Consider the following 23,355-nt stretch of genomic DNA (forward strand, 5'->3'; position numbering starts at 1 on the left):
AACATTTGGCCAGAGAGCAAAATCCATCTTCTTCATTTTTGACAGCAGTGACTTTGGTAAATTGCAGAGGAAGAAGAGGTCTCTTCCTTCAGTAGCTCTGCACTTGATTTGCCGGGTGGTTTAAATCCAGATCTGTGTGACAGACTCAGTTTCTACAGTTCATAGTTTCCAAGGTCAACAAGCTGATGGACGTGCAAAGTATCTTACCACTCAAAAAAGAGGGCTGAGTAGTGGGGAGAGAGAAAGCATAGACTGCTGGGAAAAGCAGGAGAAGGGAGAAAAAGAAAGGGAAAAAGTGGTGACATCACATGAACTAACAGTCTGAGTGCAGCACCAAAAAAATGAGAAGTAAAGCTAAGAGCAGCGGTTAAAGTTAGAAGGCAAAAAACATGTTCTTCAAGACTCACTGAACAATGCTTGTATTAAAGCAAAGATATTCAGCTATAGCAGACTGAGACCTCACTGTGTGCTGAATAAAATGCATATGAATATGAGCTATGCATTTATAGGTACAGGTATGTGTATAGATATGGGTATAGATATATGAAACACAGTGAAACAGAAGAAACCTCTAGATATGCTCTAGTCCTCTGCCATGCCTAGCAAAGTTCTACCTCAGTCATTGAAAACTTTAAAATATTTTCAACTATTTTCAAAGAATGCCACTTCAACTGTTTCAACTCTTAGTAGGTAACACTTTTAAATTAAAACTTGTTTAATTCAATTTATTCCCATTGTTTCTGGTACTATCCCCAGTGACATAGAATGTATATTCTTCTATTCTTATAGCAATCTTGTATGTCTGTAAAATCTATTCACATGTGCTTTTTTAGTTCAGACAAGCACAGATTTTCAGTCATATGGGCTTCTGAATCCCTATTTACCCTACTGTTGCCCCCAGGACTTTCTCAAACAGGCACTTATCTTTTGGAAATGAGGAAAAATGCCACAGTGCTTCTAGGGAGTGGGAAGAAATTTCTTCATATATTATCTGTTCATTCTCTTGTTCCCTCGTATTTAATATATACTGTATTTTTTTTAATTGTTTTTGCTTGTTATTTGGTTTGCTTTCTTAAGAAAACTTGAAACTGCTGGATAGTTTGTAGCATATATAAAAGCTTATTGTAAAAATGAAGTGCAACAAGCCAAATTTCAATGCAGTGCACACCCTGGGTTACAAAATTTAGATTTTATGCCTTTGGAAGGAGTGCAGGTGCAAAAGGTATCAATTCCCCATTCCTGTTCTGGGGAAACATTCCTCATATTTGCAAAATGTCTGAGAGACAGCTTGGTCCTCAGTTTGGGTGAATGTAGCCACAGTCAGAGCCAATATTGCTCTGACAGCTGCTCTGACTGCAAGCGCTCAGGCACAGTGCATCGCTTCATGCTTCAGGAACACACATGACTATACTCTTGTGTCCACTGATAAATTCACCATCCAGAAACTGGTTATAAAATACAGCCTTCATCTCTGCTGCCAGCAAAATTTCTGAAATCCCACTGACAAATATTTTACCTGACATAAACCATGAAAATAAGTTGAGGTTTGATGATTTAGTCATGGAAAGCATATTATTTTTAAAGCTTCTACATCACACAGATACATTAGAGGCGTACTGTAAAAACAAAAGTGATAACGATAGTTGTAAATAAACAAATTGATAGTTAAGCAACAAATAACCCAGATAGCAGAGCTTTGCATTAAAAAAAGTGGCTTTCCTATGAAGAGCTCAGTATCTTTTTGTGTTCACGGAACATATACAGCTGAAGAAATTCAATAGTCACCTTTGTAAAAGGAAAGTTAAAAGTGGATGAGGGAATCAAGGATATTTCCAGGACATTCTGAAAACAATAATAATGACATTGATATAATTAGTAGGGAGTTTCAAACTAAACACTGCTACTGAAGAGAATCAGTAAAAGTACTAACACCAAGTGGAACATTTCAACGCAAGTGCTCGGAGATCTCTGCATGTAAGGACACTGATGTACTCAGAAAGATCATCTGCCCAAAGTCATAGGATAGAGGGCAGAGGTGGGGGTAGAAGAGAGGTCTGAGGGTGCTCTAGTGTGTTAGTCATTAATGTTATCTTATTTATTAAGCATAAAAAATATTTTCACTGTTAAAACTGAGAGGTGGTGGGCTTACAGTCCTGTGTAGATGTGTCACTGAGGGACATTGGTAGTAGGTGGACAGTTGGACTGGATAATCTCAGTGGTCTTTTCCATTCTTAATTGATTCTATGATTCTGTGATTCCTAACCTTCTGTCTTTTTTCACTTCCTTTTTAATCTTCCCTATTTTGTTGGGCTTTTTGTTTTGTTTTGTTTTTTGGTATATTTGTTTTTTAAGTGTGTTGGTTTTGTCTAACATTAAGAAAGGATTGGAATAACTGCAGTCAGGCAGTCCTGCTTAAACCCATGCAGGACACAGAGATGCTGGCAGTCATTGGCACCAGCTCACCTACTCCACCCTTCTTCTGGGCAGAACATTAGCAGTACCCATGGGCTACCATGGGAAGGAGCAGACAAGCTCCTACATGGACAAGGAGTAGCATGTGCCACTGTGCTTGATGGCCTTTTTATTTTGGAAAATCTCTTGTGCCTCTTTATCTCATGCAGGAAATCAAATCTGATCTCATGGCTTCTGCATGTTTTGCTTTCTCTATAGGCTTCCCCTCTTTTCTCAGGGAGAGAGAAGATTTTGTCAGACATGGACTCCACCCTATCAAAAAAAAAAAAAAGAGAATCCAATAAACATAGTGTCAGTCAAGTGAAAAAAAATGACAAGGATGCTGACTCAGCATTTCCAGATCACTATGGCAGCTGGGATCACAAGTCTCTGAGGAGGAAAGATATATAGTAAGGAGGAGACACCATTTGGCTAAGGAAGAAGATATGTCAGGAAAGTGGAACTGCTGATGCCTAATCAACATCTAAAATAAGTAAAAAATGCAGCACAGAATCGAAAAAGAGACTTGCAGCCTGCAAAACTACAGGGGTGACAGCTTCAATTTTTATGATCTATCTCTCTTATTTCTTTGGCTTACTAAATAACAGTGGTAGTAGGTTCTTCCAGCTTTCAGTAAGACAATTTTTATGGCAGGTTCATGCGTAAAGAAAATACAAACAGATGGTATAAGATGGTAAGTCAAAATCTGGCCAACGTACAAGAAAGCTGTGCTCTCCCAGATTTAAATTCAGAAAGATTTAAACTTAAAAAGATGAGATAGTAAACAGGCAGGGTCATAGGCACAGAAATGAGCAAAGTCAGACTGATCCATAGGAACGTACTGAAGCTCAGCCACCAAACTTAAGCTTTCACATTAAGGTGAAAGCTTGGAGTGAGGCAGATAATAAGATCTGCCATTAAGTTGATATAGAAATCTGCTCCTTTCTTTTGCCACAGATGAAATCTGTGGTCTGTCCAAACCACTCAGCTCATCCAAATCGAACTCTAGCCCTGTGTAAACTGAGACTAGCTCTCAGTCCCTTTAGTAAAGCACTTTCAAGAGCTACAGATTAAAAGTGATGCTTGCACAGCACCAGCCAAATGCTGGTTGCTTTCAATCTCATGGCAAAATTCCTCTGGGTCTCTTTGGCTATGTCAATACTAATAAATTAAAAGTGCCCAGCACTATTATCTGGTACTGTAGCCAGCTGGCAGCGTGCATCTATATTACTAAACTCTTTCACTCCCTTAAACAGGTTAGTCATATCCAACTTGTTTGTTGAGAAGGGCCTATACGAGCTCCCAGATCATTTCCTGTGCACTGGATACAGGATGCTGCCTGAGCCAGGCCCAAGCCATGCCGTGGTCTGTTCTCACCCTTGGACAATACAGAAAATCCACCTCCAATGCATGGAAATCATAGAATGAAAAGATCATTAAGGTTGGAAAAGACCGCTAAGATCACTTAGTCCAACAGCCAACACGTCCCCATTATACCATCTGAACCTTGTCCCCCATTGCCATATCTATATATTGCTTGAACACCTCCAGGGCTGTTTCTCAGCATTATCTACTAGTTTTAGAAATTCTTGAGGAAGGCACTTGACCTATCAATTTTAATATGCAGTGCAATTAGAAGTATTAACTCAATTGATATTTCTTTCAAGGGTTCAAATCATTTCCTTTTAAAATATTTTTAGTTATTTCCATATTTTGAGGTCTCCTGTAAAATACAAGCAGAGTTCATGCTGGATTTAATCTGATTTCTAGTGCAGACCTCCAGTATAGTAGGTCTCCATATTGGATTCTTTTTATCAGCTCGTTCTGCAAATCAAAATTTGTGCAACTTCAGAATCATCCTGCAAGTGCTGGGATTGCAAACTATTCTGCCATTCAGATGGTTCTTAGGACACAGAGGTTAAAATCAAATCTGATCCACAGCCAAGATGTGCTGGTAAACTCCAGAGAAGCTTAAAGAGCTAAATTATTAAGGCACTGCAGGTTTTTACACAGCATCGCCCACTGAGTGCAAGCAAAATAGACTAATCCCTCAGCTACCAGAATCAGCTGGCTATTTCCAAAAGCCAACAGCAGCAAGGAAGCAATTGCATAACTTCTTTCTGAGCAATAGAGAGTGCAGAAAGGAGGGGTTGGGTGGGAGCAGAGTGGTTTGACATCCAATCTATCATTTTTATTAGGCTGAGTCTGCAGACATTTGAATTGTGTTTTTCTCATTTTTTTAAATGAAATGGAGAACAGTAACACTAATGGCACAGTTCCTCATGAGTGATAGAGTAATTTAAACTTCATAGAGCATCCTAATTCAGATAGTGATAATTTCTATCAGAAGAAAACTGCAAACATGGAATTCGTGTTAATGAAGAGGAGGGAAAAAAGTCCTTCAGGATGCTGTAAAACAACGGCCTGAGGGCATGTGTAAAAGACTGAGCAGGAAAGTTGGGGAAAAAATACTGTTCTACCAATGCACACATGCTTCCTCACAAGCACGGGGAGACGAGGTGTAGGCGGAGGCCGGGTGCTGTATGGAAGCTGTTTTCTTAACCTCTGCAACAGCCTGGCCCCCCCGCTGCTCCCCCCACCAACTCTCCCTGTGTGCTGCACAATGTCATCCCAAGCACCAACAACAGCTTGAGTAAAAACAGCTTTCACTGAGAACAGGAGAGATAGGAAGGAGATTAGTGCTTTTTTTATACATAAACCTTGTGCTTGGTGACCAAAGCTGAAGACAAACTACAGGAGCGAGATGAGGAGAGTGGATGCAAGGAGAAGCAAAGTCGAGGTGACTCAGAAGATAGCTTAAATCCATCAACAGGCGGCTAAGATCTGAACGTCATCTGCAACTGGGGGAGAAATCACAGCCCCAGTGTCAACGGCCACAAATCTTATCTTCTTTGAAGTGGCCAATATTTTACCCAAAAGTTACTACCTAAGATTGTTATCTGGCTACTTGCTGGTCTGTGTGAGACAAATTGGCAGTCTTCAGCTTGATCCTGGTAGACTAATTCCACAACACCACATTTGGCATTCATTAGCTGTGGGGCTGTGGGGCTAAGTAGGAACAGTCAGAAAGGCAGAACCTCCGTTTCACCCCTCAGAGGTGGTCTTTCAAGCATGGATTTGAGATCTATGGATAAATCAGAGTAGGACAGAGGGTGCTGCAAGTACATACATGGGTAATTATGTGACTTTACCTTGAAGAGCTCTATTTATTTCCAGCAGCACCACAGATTATTGCATGCTCCCAGCAGTTTAACAGCACAGTGAAAATTACTGAAAATGAATATTTTTTTCCCTTCAAGCTTCCTATGTTTGGGTAATGGAGAAAGAATAAAGGAAATGGAATAAAGGAAAAGGAATAAAGGGAAATAATAAGGGAAAGGAATAAAGAGAGTTGAGGTAACTACCTGAGAGATATGTTCCTAGGAAAGAAAAACCTAAAAAATGGACATGATAGTATATAGGCACTTGTTTAGAAACTGAGCTATTGAGAGTCTTCTTGGTATTCTCACAGATGAACTGACACTGCTAAACATTCTGATTCTCAGCATCAATCTGCATTTGCAGACTTTATTTAAATTGACCACTCCTACATGACGGCAAATAGATAAATGTTCTCCCAAAGTACTCTTACTGTATGTGACTACATAATGTGACCCAAGGAAAATCAAGTCAATCAGCACTGAACTCACATTCTGAATAACCTACTACAAGGCACTTTTAATGTTTTAAATGCTATTTGTCACTGTCACACTGGAAGAAAAATTACAGATCACTTGAGCTAAGTGGTAGCTCACTTCAACAACATGAAAAGCCTCTGAACTTCTGCTTTTATTCTGATCTCATAAGCAGTTTTCTGTGAGTTAAGAGCTGGAAAGGAGGAAAAGAGCAGGAGTTGCAGTGGGGCTTTCAACTTTGCCGGCAAATTGAAGGGCTTAATGTTAATCAGGGGATAACCAGGTGTGAAGAGTCTTAGTGCAACACTCCCTGCAGGTCCCTGGTTCAGGGGGTTACTTTGGGTGTTGTAAAGATTAATTTCACATCTGTGCAAGACTTAACAACTTGAGGGCCATTCTGAGATATGGCAGTGTTTGCCAAAGGCTGCTAGCTGCCAAGGAAAGCATCTGCCCTAAGAAGGGGCAGAAAGAGAAAGAAAAGTGATCGTGACAGAACTTAGTCATAGGCTGATTCTTGGAAAAGCAAAGGTTGGTAATGACTGACTTGTGGAACTGGGCATGAACATGGGCTCACCTTGATGGGTGGTCTCAGGAACAGCTCTGAAGGTGAGGGAGTTTAGTTCTCAGGGTACCTCTGAGCATGTTATTTTTCTGATTGTAAGCTTGGGGGAAATTTCTACTGAAACACAGACCCACATTATTTCCCAGCATCACAGGCTCACGGAATGGCTGAGTTCTGAATGGAAACTATGGAGATCATCTGGTTCAAACCCACTGCACAAAGCAGTCAGGTAGAGCAGGTTGCTCAGAACCATGTTTAGGCTCCTGAATATCCTCAAGTAGAAGATGCTCTGGGCAACTCATCCCAGTGTTTGACCATCCTCAGAGCAAAAAGTGGTGGTTTTTTTTTCATCAAGGCAGTTTCTTGTATTTCAGGTTATACTCACTGTCTCCCACTATATTCCTCTGAGGATTGCTTGCCTCCCTCAAGTCAAGCATTTATATATGCTGATGGGATCTCCCAGAGCTTTCTCTTCTCCAGCCTTAACAATCCCAGCTCTCTCAGCTTCTCCCTGTTAATTCTGTTTAGTTTGTGTATAGGCACATGCTCAGGATTATGCCATTTGCTGTAGGAGAGACATTTGAACCTTTTATACAGCAGTATAAATTTTTAAGTATACTAATATTTCCAAATTCTGTCAAATGACAGAACTGGAAAGAGACCCAAAAATGCTTTCAGCTCCTCTGCCATCAGCTCTGCCTTGCTGCGAAAGTAGAGTCATAGAATCGTAGAATCACTGAGGTTGTAAAAGACCACGAAGATCATCTAGCCCAGCCTTCAATACCCCCCCACAATGCCCACTAACCATGTCCCTCAGTGCCATATCTTCACAGTTCTTGAACACCTCCAGGGACAAAGTTTTGCTTTTCCATAAGGATTGCAGGTAGTGCAATGCATCAGGCACCATGCTGCAGGCTCAGAGAGCAATGCTCACAGGCCACACCAAGAGATGCACAGAGGTAGCTCCCATCATCCACTGGCTTCATGGCTCCAGACACTGAGCCAGATTGGTTCTCCCTAAAATCAGGCCTTTCTGCTTGTAGAGCACTTGTACATCCTTTCTGCTCAAGTCCTTCTTAGTGTTGTCCATCTGATTTTAGGTGAGTCTGCAGGGAAAAGAAAGAGAGACACTACTTCTTTAACCACAGTATTCTGACAAGGATATATGAAATTCCCATTAACAAGGGAGCCACAGACTTCTTTCTGCATTACACATTCAGTGCAGATTAAATAATCAACAATCCTTTTTTATACCATCAGAGTTCGTTTTCTCCTTAGAAAAATAATGCTACAGATCACACAAATAGGACAGTAGTTTCATTAAAAACTTAAACTTTATGTCTATATTATTTCAGTAGTTAAGGGTAGGTTTCTTTTTTCTATGCAGATTTTTGAATGTTTTTCTAATTCTTTTTATCTAAATATTGAATGTTTTTAATTTACCTAATAATAAGTACCAAATACTTAGTAGAAAGATTGTTTGATATTTTGCAATTTTAAAATTGACTTTTGCAGGTTTGAAGATATTTTTATTCTCAGAGTAAGAAAATGGATAATTATTTCAAAATAGTCACAATAAAAATGCCTGTTAAAAAATGTGGCTTCATAGCACTGAGTTTTTAACTTTCCTTTTTAAAAGTTGCTCTTGAGGCAAACCTCTCATGCCCACATTTTTTATGAGCAACTCAATTCAAAACGGGATGTACCAGTTAATTAAATAAGCATAATGCTTTATTATTGTTTCCTTTCCACGATATCTATCTCAGCGTTAAATCCTTCTGGAGATAAAGCATGGAAGGTTTTCTTTTATTGTGATATAGCTTGGTGAGGAAATGTCTATGTAGAAAAGAAATAAAGGAGTTCCTGAATGTAGCCCAGAGAAAACAGATAAAGATAATAAAGCGGTCCTATTCTCGGCTTGTTTTTTTCTTTTTTTGTTGCTGTTTCCCTTTCTTTTTTTCATAACTTAGAAATTCCCTCTTGACCATGAAAGAAACTACATAACAGCATAAACACAAATTAAGTAAACTGTTTTGATACACTTTTTTTGGCACGCTGTCTTCAGCTTCCATTAATGTGCTGAAATTAATTCTAGAAAAGGGAGCTATTACATTTACATATATTATGTGCTTAAATGCAGGTAAATTCAGACCTCTCCTACAAAACTTAGCTTTATACCACCTCTTATATTAAACTAGATGCCAAAGGGATAAGTACCAAAAAATGATTTAAAAGACAACCAGCTGAGAAAGTCACAATGCTGCATGTTTTCACACATTGTCATGTGGAGGAATTCAGAACAGCAGTGACAGAATTTTTCCTAGGCTTACACAGAGAAATGTGAACAGTTGTTTCAGCTTCTCTAGCAATAGAAGACATAAATACAAGATAGGATAGAAACAAAAGCATTATGTGTAGCTATGATTGCAGTTCTCACCTCTGGAGATCTCAAAAAAAAAAAAAAAAAAGTTTAAAAATGACATCTTTGATTCAAGAAGGATTATTTCCATCCACTGTCATCTCACACAGAATTATAAAAGCTTCTGATAAGGCAAATTACTCCTAGGGAGTTCACTTTCTGGAATATACACTGTTGAGTACTTGCCAGACTAACAGGTCTGAGTCAGCCCTATCCTAATCATTTTATCCATAGCCTGATTGTCCATGTGCCTTATGATCCTGGACCTTGTTCAAAATAAATAATGGCAGTAACAAGCCACAGGCTGAACTTTCCTCTGAAATTTTTTTAAGACAACATCTTCTTGCATAAAGCAAGCAACATCTGCTGACACAAATGAGGAAGAAATTCTTAGTGGTTAGGATGGAGAAGAGGAATATAAAGGAAGAAAGTCTCCATCCCAATCCTATCCACACCACAGGGATTTCTGCATTGGGCTCCAGGCAGAAGAGGGAACATGCTCCTTACCTACTTAAATACTTAATTCTTCTAATAGAAGATTTAGCCACTTTGACATCAGCTTACATGCTGAAGTTCGGAGGCACTTGGCACTTCACTGATGCTTCCTAAATATACTAAATATACAGATGTTCTGGTTCATATGAACATACTCCTCAACAAAAGGTGGAGGTTTGTCTTCTGCAGTTGGCTTATTAATAACTTTAGAATTTGATATTCCAACAGACATTAAAAAGCTCATCATTAACTTCTTCCTGCATGATAATTCTGAACACTTTCATCTGCTGACAAAACTGTGTTACAGGTTTTATCCCAGACTCAGAGAAATTGTAGTTTGTGAGATGTTTTCATTACTTGTAGGAGGCCAAGGACCTTTTCTGAGACAGGGTCACATTTTCCAGCATCTATTAGAATAGCAGGGCACTCAAGAGGAGTATCCCAGAACTTGGAACTGCCTTTTTTGTCAGCGCAGAAGGATGACACATTTAATCAGTTTTAATCCTTTTCAAGCTACATTTTCATACAATTATATAATTGTCTGGGTTGAAAGGGATCTTAAAGCACATCCACTTCCAATCTTCCTGACCTGGACATCGTTGCTACTCGCCAGATCAGGCTGCCCAAAGCCCCATTCTACCTGGCTTTGAATTCCTTCAGGGGTGGGGCACCCACAGCTTCTCTGGTCAGCTGTACCAATGCCTCACCAATCTCTAAGTAAACAATTTCATCCTAACATCTAATCTAAATCTCCTCTCTTTTAGTTTAAAGCCATTTTCCCCTTCCCTATCAATATCAGACTGTGTAAAATCACTGCCTCCCTCTCGTTGGTAAACTCCCCTCAAGTACCAGACGGCCACAGTGAGGTCACCTCAGAGCCTTGTCATCTTGAAGTTAAACAAGCCCAATTCCCTCAACTTTTCTTCGTAAGAGAGGTACTCCAGTCCTTTGATCTTTTTCACGGCCCTCCTCTGGACCCTTTCCAACAGCTCTGCATCCTTCCTATATTGGAGGCCCCAGACCTGGGTACAGTACTCCAGATGGGGCCTCACAAGGGCAGAATAGAGGGGTACAATCCCCTCCCTCTCCCTGATGGCCATCCTTCTGTTGATGCAGCCCAGGGCACCACTGGCCTTCTGAGCTGCAAGTGCACATAGCTGGCCCACGTCCAGATTCTCATTCTCAGAACCACCAGGTTGCTCTCAATGAGTTCTTCTCCCAGACTGTACTCATATCTGAGATTGCCCCAACCCAAATGCAACAATTACAAATGGTCTTGTTGAATCTCAGTAGACTCATTGGGGCCACTTCTCAAGCCTGTCCAGGTCCTTGTATACATCATATATAGATGTATAACAGAAAGCATAATGGCATCCAACTGATGTTGGAGTAAATCCGTGATCCAATTGCACATAATTCAAACTCACGAGATTTATTTCTCTCCACTCGAGAATGCCTGTCAGAGCCAGGAAAATATTTTATCACCAGGCTAAATTCATATCAACAATTAAATAATCGTTTACAGAAACAGCAATTTTGCTTTGCAAATAGCACAATAACTCCCTAAAGCCTTTTTTCTTTTTTTTCTTTTTTTTTTTTTTTTAAGTCTCTCATCTCTTTTTATACATTTTTAGTTCTTTGCAACAGAATTTTGTTGCTATTTTTTTTTTGTCTGGGATTGTAACTATCAGCTATCTTTCACATGAAAAAGCACACAAAAACCATTTGCATTTGAGGTTGGAGAAGTATTTGTTTTTATTTGAATTGATTAGCTGTTTGTAATAAAACTAAATCTCAATAACTGAAAGAAGATGATCTGGACAGAAATATTCCTGTTTGCCTCTGGTATCTGATCTGGACAAGACAGGAGGGAAAAAAAAAGACTAAATCTCTAAAGCAGTTTTGCCTGAGTATGCAGGATATTTCTGTGAATTTAGTGATTTGTTAGGGTAGGCTTTTCCCTTTTCTCTGAAGGGAAAAGATATGGGATATAGAACAGGAGTGGGAGTGACTTGTTTGCTAAGGAAAGTGCAGGACTGAATATACCGTTGTAACCAAGGAGGTTTCAGCACTAAGTCTCCCAGAGGTAAGTACTCTGTCTGCCTAAAGCCACGAGGAAAACTATGTCAGTGAAATGAGGCAGTCTCTGAAGGGAGGAGAATCTAAAAATGGAAGACCATTTGTACATGTTTATCTATTGTAAACTCATAATCCAGGCCATCCTTAATAAAAACATTGAGTTCATGCAGACCTTTCTACATCTTCAAGAATGTAGAGCTGGAAGAGAGTCTCTCTGAATCTCTGTGAATCTCTGAGTCTTGCTTCCTGTTACTTTGGGCACCATATCTTGAACAAACTTGAAGAAGATCCCAAAATCCTTAGTGAAGGAGGTCACTATCAGGATCTCCATTTCACAGATGGAGAAACCTGATCCTTGGAGGGTTGAAATGATGAAGCCATGAACATTCAGTAGAAATGTTTGGACCAAACCCTCTTTTCCCAAACATCTTCCCTGTATTTTAGCCCCTGGGATAATCAGGGGCTTCTAAAGGTCTTTTCCAGATTTCAAAGATCAGTGTCCCACAACACCATTGTTGTTCATGCTTGCAGTGCTTTGCCTTATTGATTTATGTTGAAATGGACTCAGCGCCCTGCGGTTACATTGGAGAAATTCTTCAGCATGCTTTTTTTTTTTTTTTTTCTTTTTTCTGGCATTTCTCAGAATGCAGAATTCATCCCAAAATGACTGGCTTCTGGAAGCTATTGGAAAACAAGATGAAGCCTTCAGTTTCTGAATAAAACTTTCCACCTGCCCTTATGGATGCTGAAAACTAAAGTGTCCAATTTTGTCAATTAAAATAAAAAACACTTGAGCTGGCTGTGTATTAAATGCAGACCACCCCAGAATGCCTTTAAACAAGAGCAGGAAAGAGATTGTTGTTCATGGGGCTGAGACCTGCCAGTCAGAGTAGGACCGAATGCTTGTCAGTCTCCCTCATATTTGACTTGGAAGAAACTCATATCAATATGTAGTCAGGAAATGGCTCTTTAATCACTGCAAAGTCTCTCCTGATTTTAAAGATTAAATCAGCCATGGGCTGCATGGGTCTTTTTTTTTCTTTTTTTTTCTCCTCCAAGATAACTGATGATAGCATTTGAGAATGATTAACCATGCTGTACGGCACAAGTGTACAGCTTGCTCCGATTTCATGCATTACAGGCACGTTGAACAACACTGATCTCAGATAACAGAAAATCCAAAGAGATCTGACAGATTTGCCTACGAATGATATATGGAGGGAAGACAACTTGAAATACAGAAGGAAAATAAATTACCCCATATATTAACAGTGGTCTTATTAGAAATGCTGAAGGAAGATGGGCCAGGAAAAGAGCAGAGTCTCCACGGAGGTCCCAGTGAGGTGAGATTTGAAAGGCATCTCCTGCTAAGGGCTAGAAGTCCTACTGCTCCAGGAGGAGTAGAGGAGTATCAAGCAGGATGGATGGATCTACAGAGAAGTATCCCTGAAGATACATAAGCTTCTTAGAAAAATGGCACCTGGGACATTCATAGAATCATCCTGTGTCTTGGGTTGGAGGGGATATTAAAGCCCACCCAGTTCTAACATTCTGCTGTGGGCAGGGCTGTCATGCACCAGATTAGGCTGCCTAGGGCTCAATCCAATCTGAACTTAAAGGCCTCCAGGGTATTCAAAACTTCACTGGGCAACATGTTCCAGTGCCCCATCACCTTCTGAGTAAAGAATTTCTTCCTGACATCTAACACAAATTTCCCTCTTCTTTAACTTAAAGCCAATTCCCTTTATCCTATTCACTGCAAGAGGAAGCCACTCCTAGAAAACCAGCCCTTGGAATAAGTCAGAACTGGGATATTCATAAGTGGGTAGGAGGACACATGACAGGGCTGTGATGAGAAACAGAAGCTTCAGGTGGGAGAGGGCTTTGGCCATCCTTCAGCTGGAAGGGACAATGTGTCCTGGGGAAAGGGAGGGTTGAGATGTAGCAGAAGGGACACCACATGCAGATGTGCTCAACATAAATACCTGCTTTTATAGCAAAATCCCGACTCTTACAGATTGTAGGAAGGGAAAAGTACGTCCTAAACTTTCTGAGTAACCTGTATCACTGAATTTACCATTAGATGGTACAAAGTGCCTTTGGATGCTGATGGCTTGTTGTTTAGCAAGGAAAAGGGCCTACAAAGTCATCAAATGAGTTGTCATGAAACCACCAGTCAGTTCCTGCTCTTCTCACAGTGATCTGGATGGTTTTAAGCAGAGAAATGCTCCCCAGCCAGGCTCATAGTTAATAAATCCTCTTGGAATCTATGCTCAGGTTGTACCTTTCTCTAATACTGTGTGCCATTTTTCACTCATCCTCCTCTGCATTTTATTCTCCTTTATTAGATTTACAGTGGAAACAAGGGACTGTTGCAGAAGTCCTTCTCCCACACCTACTAGCAAAATTCTGTTCTTTCCATAACATTTTAAAAGATTAAGTAAAAAAAAAAAAAAGAAAAGAAAAGAAAAGAAAAGAAAAGAAAAGAAAAGAAAAGAAAAGAAGAAAAGAAAAGAAGAGAATTATCAGGTAAAATTTTACAGCAAAAGCTTTCTCTTTTGCTAGGAATTCTTTTCCCACAGATTGCCTGTTCACAAGTTGTTGATATCCAAACACATGCTAACGCATGCTCAGTCACCTCATTTAAACACAGCAAAAGTGCAGCCAAATGGACTCCCTTGTTCCACATTTCTGCCATTCAAACACCAATACAAAATTAAATGGAGAAAAGGCAGAAAGCATTTGGTTCCTCAAGGCTGCTTGAAAAGACACTGAAATCAACAGCACGACTCCTTTTAGCATGTGTGGAGTAAGTCAGTCTGTACAACCTCAGTTAGAAATACCAATGGGACCATGTAAGGGTGGGGGTGGTAAGCACAGAAAAGCAGCAACTGCACATATATGGCCATTTTAGAGAGATTCATGTTAAGTAGATGGAATCACTCAGATCTCTGAACTACCCCAGGAGAAAAATGAGCTTGACTCTGAAATTTGCCTTCCAGAGTGTCTATAACTACAATTTGTTCTCAATAATTATATACGCTTTTGAAACTTCTTACCAACCTTGGCCTTCTCTCACATATATTTGCCTCTTTGATGCAGAAGCTACAAAATCTGAGCAAAGAACACCACTATGATGAGATTCTGGTCTCATTTGGCAAGCCCACGCTGCTCCTTGCAACACAGAGGTAAAGTTTCACTCCACAAATCAGTCTTACAACTGTAGTGTACATTTCCAAACAGTCCCACAGTAAATCAGTGAGTACAGTAGGGTGTGCTTATTGGTGTTGTCAAGATGCTTGTTGAGAATTTCGGCTTCTCAGCTAATTCACCTCTTTGATCCCTTCTGCTTTACTCCAAGTCTTTTCCTAAAAAACATGGAAAAAGGACACACCAGTGCTTCAAAATCAGCTGTTCAAGATTACTGACTTTGTATTATTTGAATAACTGACAACACACTCTGGATAGGTCATTTTTTCCATGAAATACCTCCAGCTGAGATAATCATGCCAGATTGGACTAGGAAAGCATGTCAGCCAATCTTCATAGTCAATGATGAATAGAAAAGATTTGATAAGGAGAATTAAAAGATAAAGATGAGTGAATAATCAGTAATGAATAAACAATAAGGAATAGCCTACTGAACGAAATTTATTTCCCTATGCATACACATGGTTCTGTTTAAAACCTACTATTGCTATCTCTTTTTGTAACTCTTTTATCAGCTAATTTATAGGATCAGTTCCTAGGCCATAGATTCCTTTCAAATGTTGTGAGGATTCACTTGGAATTTGTGCTGGAAAATGGATTACATAATATTGTCTCTGCTGTATTGCTAAATGCATGTGGTAAGTCTTCGAATTAACGTCAGTGGTTCACTAATGACAACAAGTAATTGCTGATGTTTTTTTGTTCCTGTTCTTATTTTTCTTTTAAGAGTTAGTCTCAAGATAGTAGGTGTCTGCTAGACATTTCAGAAGCGGAATGCTGGTAACAGCATACAGGAATCAGTAAATAACTCTTTAAAACATATACAAATACACAAACTTCCTTACTTAGCTGTCAGTATGGAGACTGGATAAAATGTTTGGAATTTTGGCTTTCAGTCTCCTGAACCATGCACTTTTCTCACTTCATCCTGCTAAATTTTGTGTTTGATTAGATGTGACAACTGCTGCTAAAAATACTGGAGTTTGTGGAGTGACAGTATAAATGCTTAAAAGAGGGCCAAATTCAGCTCCTCTCAGAAGATATAAATCCTTAAATACATCACTGGAGTCATGAGAGCTGGTCCGGATTTGCACCCTATGAGAACAGAAACTGGCTCACAAAGCTGAAGAGTGCAATTCAGCTGGCAGTCCTGTCCCAATTTTTCACTTGTTTGCACTCCTGCCAACATGTTTTGCAACTTTGCTTCATTTCTGGTATTGACAAGCTCTGGATTTTGTGATTTAATGGGAAGATGAGAGTTTTGACATTACACCCACATTCGTTTCCACTGACCTCTCCATTCAAGAAGGGCCACCAGACAGGAGATTTGAATGATACACACCTGAGAGTTCAGTGCTCTGTAGCTGTCAGTGAGGTCTCCCAGAGCAGAGACAAAAAAGTCCAGTAGTTTTCAGAATGCACCAGAGCAATTTCCTGCTGCTAAGCTTCATCAGTACATGGCTTCATTGCCTGCATCAATACATCACGGCTTGCTGTTGCCCAATGTGCTTACTCCCGGACTTCGTACCAGGCATCTAGGTAAGGCACATTTGAAAAGTGCCTCCTTCTTCCTCCTTCACCATCTTATTTCGTTTCTGATCCACGGACACAAAAGGATGCAAGGAGTTATCATCCCAATGCACCTCACTCTAGAAAAAGATATAGATGGAGCAAGTCAGAAGGTGACATCTGAGCATGCTCATGTTACAGTCTCCAAGCAGCTACAACCACATCTTATCCAGTCTGCTGTCCTTCCTTCCCTTCCCCTCACTCCTGTAGCGATAACTGTCTGCATGTGGCTGGGTCACCAAAGGATAGTACAAACGTAAGCACAGGGTTCAAGGTCAAGGACCCCTGTGGCACTGAAGGACATGATTTGGTGGTAAGACTTGGTAGGTTGCCAGGTTGACAGTTGGATTTGAAGATCGCAAAGCTCTTTTTCCAGCTCGAAAGGCTCCATGATTCTGTGGCTGAATTCCTGGATATCCCTATGAACAACCACTAAGTTGTTCATTCTATAGGGAGAAATACTCAGGTCTTTACACCAAGCAAGTATCCAGCATTGGAGAAATACACAACCAACAGCATATGGACAGGAAAAATTTCAGGGTTGTTCACCTCATAATTTTAATGTAAGAGTATCTTGGACAATAAGAGGGAAAAAAAATGTAACTAAAAGTGGCCTTAAACTCCTTCAGATATCCAGCTTGCACCCAACATTGTTGCCAGCCTACTGTGATGCCTTTGAGGTTGTTCTTAGAGCAAATTAGCAGCTCACAGCGTCTGGAATAGATTCAGATGTCCCATTGGGATAATGATATGCTTTCTTTAATAAAACATCCCATGTGAGAAACAGAACTATCTGGATTTTACCTTTTCCAACATAACAGATTGTGGTTCTGGTTTTGTGCAAGTTACCAAAGGAAAATATTAATTGTCTGTCACAAGTGTACTGGTATGCATATGAACAAAATCATCATTTGTTACCTTCCTACTTACTAATGTTCTCCACATCTCTCAGGACTTGTCAGAATTCAGAGTGGAAGGAGCAAACACTGCCTTTAAGCTTATGGGTATTTTGGAATTGCAAGAAGCACACCGTGTCTAGATTCCATAATGGTTTCACAAGCCTCCACAAGTTCAGAGTGATAGATATAAGTAGCCAGACTACGCCACAGTTGTCGGCACAGCATTGGTATCAAAGTCCTTTATTAAAATGAACAGCCATCAAAATAGAGGAATGAATTTTCAGTTGTAGCCCACAGGAATTTCTGCATCCAGATCCCATTAATCACCAGAGCTCTGCATGCAGTTCCCTGTACAAAACCTTTAACATTCAGCTTAGCATGGTAAGTTATGACAACCACGGGATCAGGGCCAAATTCTGCCCTCACTTATATCTCGGCAACACCATTAACTGCTGTCAAGTTGCACAGCGCAGTCCAAGTCAGATCTGGTCATTTGTCTACCATGTAGCTCTCTCTGCACATCAGTTTCAATGGATCCATTTATATGCTCTAAAACCAAACACATAACTAGTGCTTGCATAAACTGGGAACCAAAATGGATTTTGAGATGTGTCTTCTTACACCAGGAAGAGTTCAACATTTAGGTTCCTGCCAGAATAAACAAGACTTACACTATCAGATGAAGAATGTCATGGGATACTTAATTACCAAAATTAGCTAGAGGGATTCAGGTTCTGGGTCTTGACAGAAAAACACATGAAATGTATACTGCATGTTTACATTTTGTGAACAGCTTCTCTTTATTTTTTCATACCTCTTAATTTTTTAGTACTTCGGAATAAATATACGCTAGCTCAGAACGTTCCATTCCAAGTGACAGAAGGAATCATTTAAAGTGTTGTGGTAATCATAAGAGGTGAAATCAAGTTAGTTTTAATTCCATAGCTGCCTAGAACTAATATTTACTGCTTCATTTAGGTAGCAGTTTAACTTCAGAAAAAGTTGCACACAAAACATTTGTCCCTGTGAAATATTCTCATCTATTTTATTTGGCTTCTCTTCACCAGCAGGCTGAAGGGGTAGTTTAAATATGAAGTGTAGGTTTTACCCTACATCTTTACCCTAGATGGACAGTAATGGAGAAACGCTTCTCTACAGTGCAGTTAAAAGGTACGATTTGCAATAGTAATTGTGCACGATAGGAAACCATTGCTTATGCAGCCCTTACCACAAGGATCCATGCATGGTGTTTTCTTTCTGATTTCTCAAGTTAAAGTTCAACCAGTGATTCATCTATTGTTGCTTCTGTAACTTGCACAGTTTGAAATGCGCTACTTTTTGGCTTAAAACAAATGTAAACCACACACAGCAAGGCCAGCTCTGTGAACTTAATGAGAGGTAAGAGATCTAGTGCTTCTGGGAGGCAAGGAACTGTGAACTGTTTCAAAGTGGAAATCAGAAATATAAAACTAGCAGTAAACTAAACCAGCATAGAAACATTTGAAATTAACAAATAAAAAGATCTTAACAGAAGCGTATCAACATAGATAAATGTATATATGTAGGAGAGCTGCTCTGAAAGAAATGCCTCCTGATTTATTATATGCACCCTTGCAATCATTTTGGATGTTGGTATGTATGGCAGCAGAGTCTGTCCTGTCCCACCAACATCACAGTATGTGTTGTTGCTGGGTGACAGATGGCAGCAGAGGGGCAGTCTGACAGAATGGTGTTTGACATGGAAGTGCATATGAAGCAAAGGTCTGTCACTGAATTCCTCCATGCAGAAAATGTTGTATCCATTGACATCCATTCACACTTGCTGAAGGTTTATGGAGACCAAACAGTGGATGTGAGCACAGTAAGGCAGTGAGTGGTGCGTTTCAGCAGTGGTGACAGCAACAGCAGGTCACCTTCATTGGTGTAGATTTTTACAGGTATGGCATACTGGCTTTTGTTCATCACTGGAAAAAATGCATAGCTAATGGTGGTGACTGTGTTAAAAATCATGTTTTGTAGCTGAAAATTTGCTCTATCAAATAGTGTTATTGTGTTCTTTGCATCAACTGTAGTTTTGACAGAAATAATTAAAAAGCATTACTTTCAGAGCAACTTATGTATCTGTGTGAGTATACATATACACATCTATGTATACACATATATATGCATTCATACAGTATTAGGCTCCATAAATCTGCAAGAGCACTATATCAGTTTAGTTCAAGCATTCACTTGGCACCTAAATTTTAGGCATCTAGTGACACTGAGTTAAGTGCTTGAATTTCCTTTACAGTCAAAAAGAGAAACACTGCTGTCTTTGAAGGGCTGCAGATAGAAAGAGTCTGTCCGCTTAAATAGACTCTCTTCTGGAAACCTTCAAAATCACCCATCCTCTTCTGCTGACTACAACAGCCAGTGGCACAGTTCCTTCGGAGAACTGCTTTACCAAATTCATAAAATACAAGTTAGATGTCTAAGTTAGGCTAACTGGATATAACATTGGTTTCTGATCAAGATAAGGAAACTAATTTAGCTGCAGACTCCCACTGAGCTGCCTGTGTAGTACAAGAAAAAGAAAACAATCCACGACATCAATGTCCAACAAAAATACCACTAATCAAATGTCTGTTTACCATGACTACCACAAGGTATGACAGAGAACAGAAACCCAGAGATTCCAGGAGAATTACAGCTGTATCTGCACAATAAGCATATCCACATCTATAAGTGATGAAAATCACTTGTATGCTGCTATGAGAATTTATAATATAAAACATCCAAAGTACCTACTGTAATTAAGTTTGTCCAACATTTCCCTACCATAAAAGTGTTTTCAGTGGCCCAGAACATTACTAAACTTTAACCACTGGCAAGCCAATGGAAACTTCTCAGCCAAAAGACATCAGGGATTTCAAAGAGTTCAGCCAAAATAAAATAGATATTTTTGTCCTTAATAATAATAATAACAATAATAATAATAAAAATCTGGCAGATTTTCTTCTTTCAGTGGTTGACCTCTCTTCTATCTCCTTGTTTGGCAATAGCACACATTCCTTACTCAGGTGAAAGTCTGTCACCTTCTGGATGCACCCTTCTCTCCCCAGACTCTACAGGGCATCTCAGCTCAGTGAATGTGTCTATGCCCAGATGGTGTCAATATCCCTTTGGTGCAATATCAATGTGAATACTATGGTCTAACACAAGCAAAAGAAGCATAAGTTAAGCTGAAAAAGGCATTTCTACACCCAGAGGAGTCTCCAACACTGAAAGGCATTCAGGGTGCAGTTACACCAGTCACATTTTTTCTATATAACCAGAAAAGCTTTCTTTCCCATGTCAACAGGACTTTCTCTTCAGGAAATCTAACTGTATAAGGGAATGTGTGTTCAAGGGGGTCTAAATTACTGCATGACCATCTTAAATTACAACCAACCCTGAATTTGAGTACAGGAAGCATTATAGCCCTGCTTAGCAGTAGTGCTCTTCTCGTCAGTGCTCCAGCCTGGCCTACCGAGGGACAGCACAGACAGCTCAAGCATTCAGCACTTTGGCAGAAGGAAGCCAGACAAAATTGCCTGTAGTGGTGAAGGATAGCAGGGCTCTGGCAGTATCTCCCTGGAGTGCCACAAAGTGAGTCACCAACTTGGCTTTCAGTTCTCCAGCTCTTACCACCACAGTATTGTTCTTCCTTCTCTCAAGATGGACAGACAGTTGTTTTGTGTGTTGTCCAGCTGACAGCTCTTACCCTCACAACTCAATTGTGCACGCTTGCAGCCCGGAAGGCCAATTGTGTTTTGGGCTGCATTAAAAAAGGGGTGGCCAGCAGGGACAGGGAGGTAATTATCCCCCTCTACTCAGCTCTTGTGTGGCCCCATCTGCAGTACTGCATCCAGGCCTGAGGCCCCCAGTACAGGAAAGACATGGAGCTCTTAGAGCAAGTCCAGAGGTGGGCCCCTAAGATGATCAGAAGGCTGGAGCACCTCTCCTATGAGAAAATGTTGAGGGAACTGGGCTTGTTTAGCTTGGAGAAGAGAAGGTTTCCTTCTATATGCAGCCTGCTTGAGGGTCTAATCCTCTGTTTAAGACACCATGCCCTGTTACTATGGAAATTATTGAGATATTGGAGATTTAGCATAGTGACATAGTGCAGGGACAGAGCTGGAGGTAAGGGAAGAGATAGATTAATTGTGAGAGAAACCAGCACTGTGGCTGTGAGTCCTTGATTGCTGATATATGTGGATACATTCTCTGGACTCAATATACAACCCTGAGGAAAGATAGAAATTAGTCTGAGGAGTGTCTTGTGTTTCAGCTCCTACTTAGATGAATTTTTCTGAAAGACAGAACTTGTGCTTACACATCCAGTATTTAAAGGGGGGCTGTAAGAAGGAAGGGGACAGACTTTTTAGTAGGGTCTGTTGTGATAGAACAAGGGGAAAATGTTTCAAAGGAAAAGAGAACAGATTTAGTTTGGATATAAAGAAGTTCTCTACAATAAGGATGGTGAGGCACTGGCACAGGTAGCCCAGAGACATAGTGGATCCTCTGTTCCTAGAAATACTCAAGGTCAGGCTGAACAGTTCTCTGAGCACCTGATAGAGATGTGGGTGTCTCTGTTCATTGTAGGGGAGTTGGTCTATGTGGCCTTCAAGTGTCCCTTCCAACTCAAATGATTCTATGACTCTATGATTTTCAGGTTTCTCAAAGCAATGCTGTTCCTTACTTCCTCCCATAAAGGTACTCACATACTTCCCAGACTACGTTTGTGTGTTTGGTAAAGGAAGTTAAATTTCAGAGCAATTTTCTATAGCCAAGAAATCAGTTTTCCTACTTACTTACAGGAATCTGGCATATAAGTCCTTATTGATTGTCTTGGTTTGTAGAAGTGACATCTGTAAGTCCCTATCTTGTTTGGTACTTTTCACTCTAAATCTCAGCTCAAATCATCTCATGATAAATCCCTTTCCTTCATCATTCTCACCCCATCTGCTCTCCCAAGGGAGACCTTTATTTTCCATCTTCCAAGCTCATCTCTTCGAATGATGAGGAAGCTGTCAGCTGCTGTGAAGATTTGTAGGGCCCTAAATCGTATATGTTAAATCTTTAAATACATTTATCCAGGTAAAACATTTTGAAGCAAATATATAAACTCTGAAGGTTTGCTAGCATATGGCATAATGATTAAGCAACCAGATATGGTGATTTTCATCCTCTTTATTGTCATTATTTTAGCAGTATAAAATCTCTTTTCCATTTATCAGTTTGCTTGAAAAAATCCTCTACTTGGTTTAGCCCTCATCAAGCTTCATCATTCTCATTAGTGGAGTAAGGCTGAATCCAAAAGTCATCATTTTCATTAGGTCAAATACCCCACCACATGGACTCTGACCCTAGTCTGTCTGCAAGGACTCTCTTGATGAAGTTTTCTTTCAAAGAAATAGAGCGTTGGTATTAACAAAGATGTTATTTTGATGTTTCAGATCTAACCAGTCACAAAAGAATTACAAAAAAGTAGCTAAGGCTTGCATTTTGATGAATCTCCTAAGTTCCATTTTAAGGGATAAATCAAAATATGGTTTAATTCTTTAGTCATCCTGGCCATAACAAGAATCATTCACCAAACTTCCATGCCAGCATTCCTGCCTACTGGAAAGTTTTAATATCTGCTGCTATATCAAAACACAAACAACTCCTCTTTTTTTTCCTTTTCTTTTTTAAAATTAAATTGCTCTTTTATTTTTATTTCAATTAGTTAGAAATGAAAAGATTCCAAGTTTTTTCTCGAGATATGCTACACAAGTCTCAAGTCCATATTGCCCACTGCTTTTTGAGCTGCTACTCGTAATATGCATCTGGGCACTGGGAGGGTTAATACAGGGAAGAAAACACAGGAATGTGTGATAGAAAGGGACAGTGAAATGAAGAGGAAGCATGTGAAGGTAACTACAGGTGTGACCCCACAGGAGACATGGTGGC

The sequence above is a fragment of the Coturnix japonica genome, chromosome 3 (genome assembly GCF_054131305.1).
Source record: "Coturnix japonica strain WE chromosome 3, WE-NBRP24, whole genome shotgun sequence".
Lineage (NCBI taxonomy): Eukaryota > Metazoa > Chordata > Aves > Galliformes > Phasianidae > Coturnix > Coturnix japonica.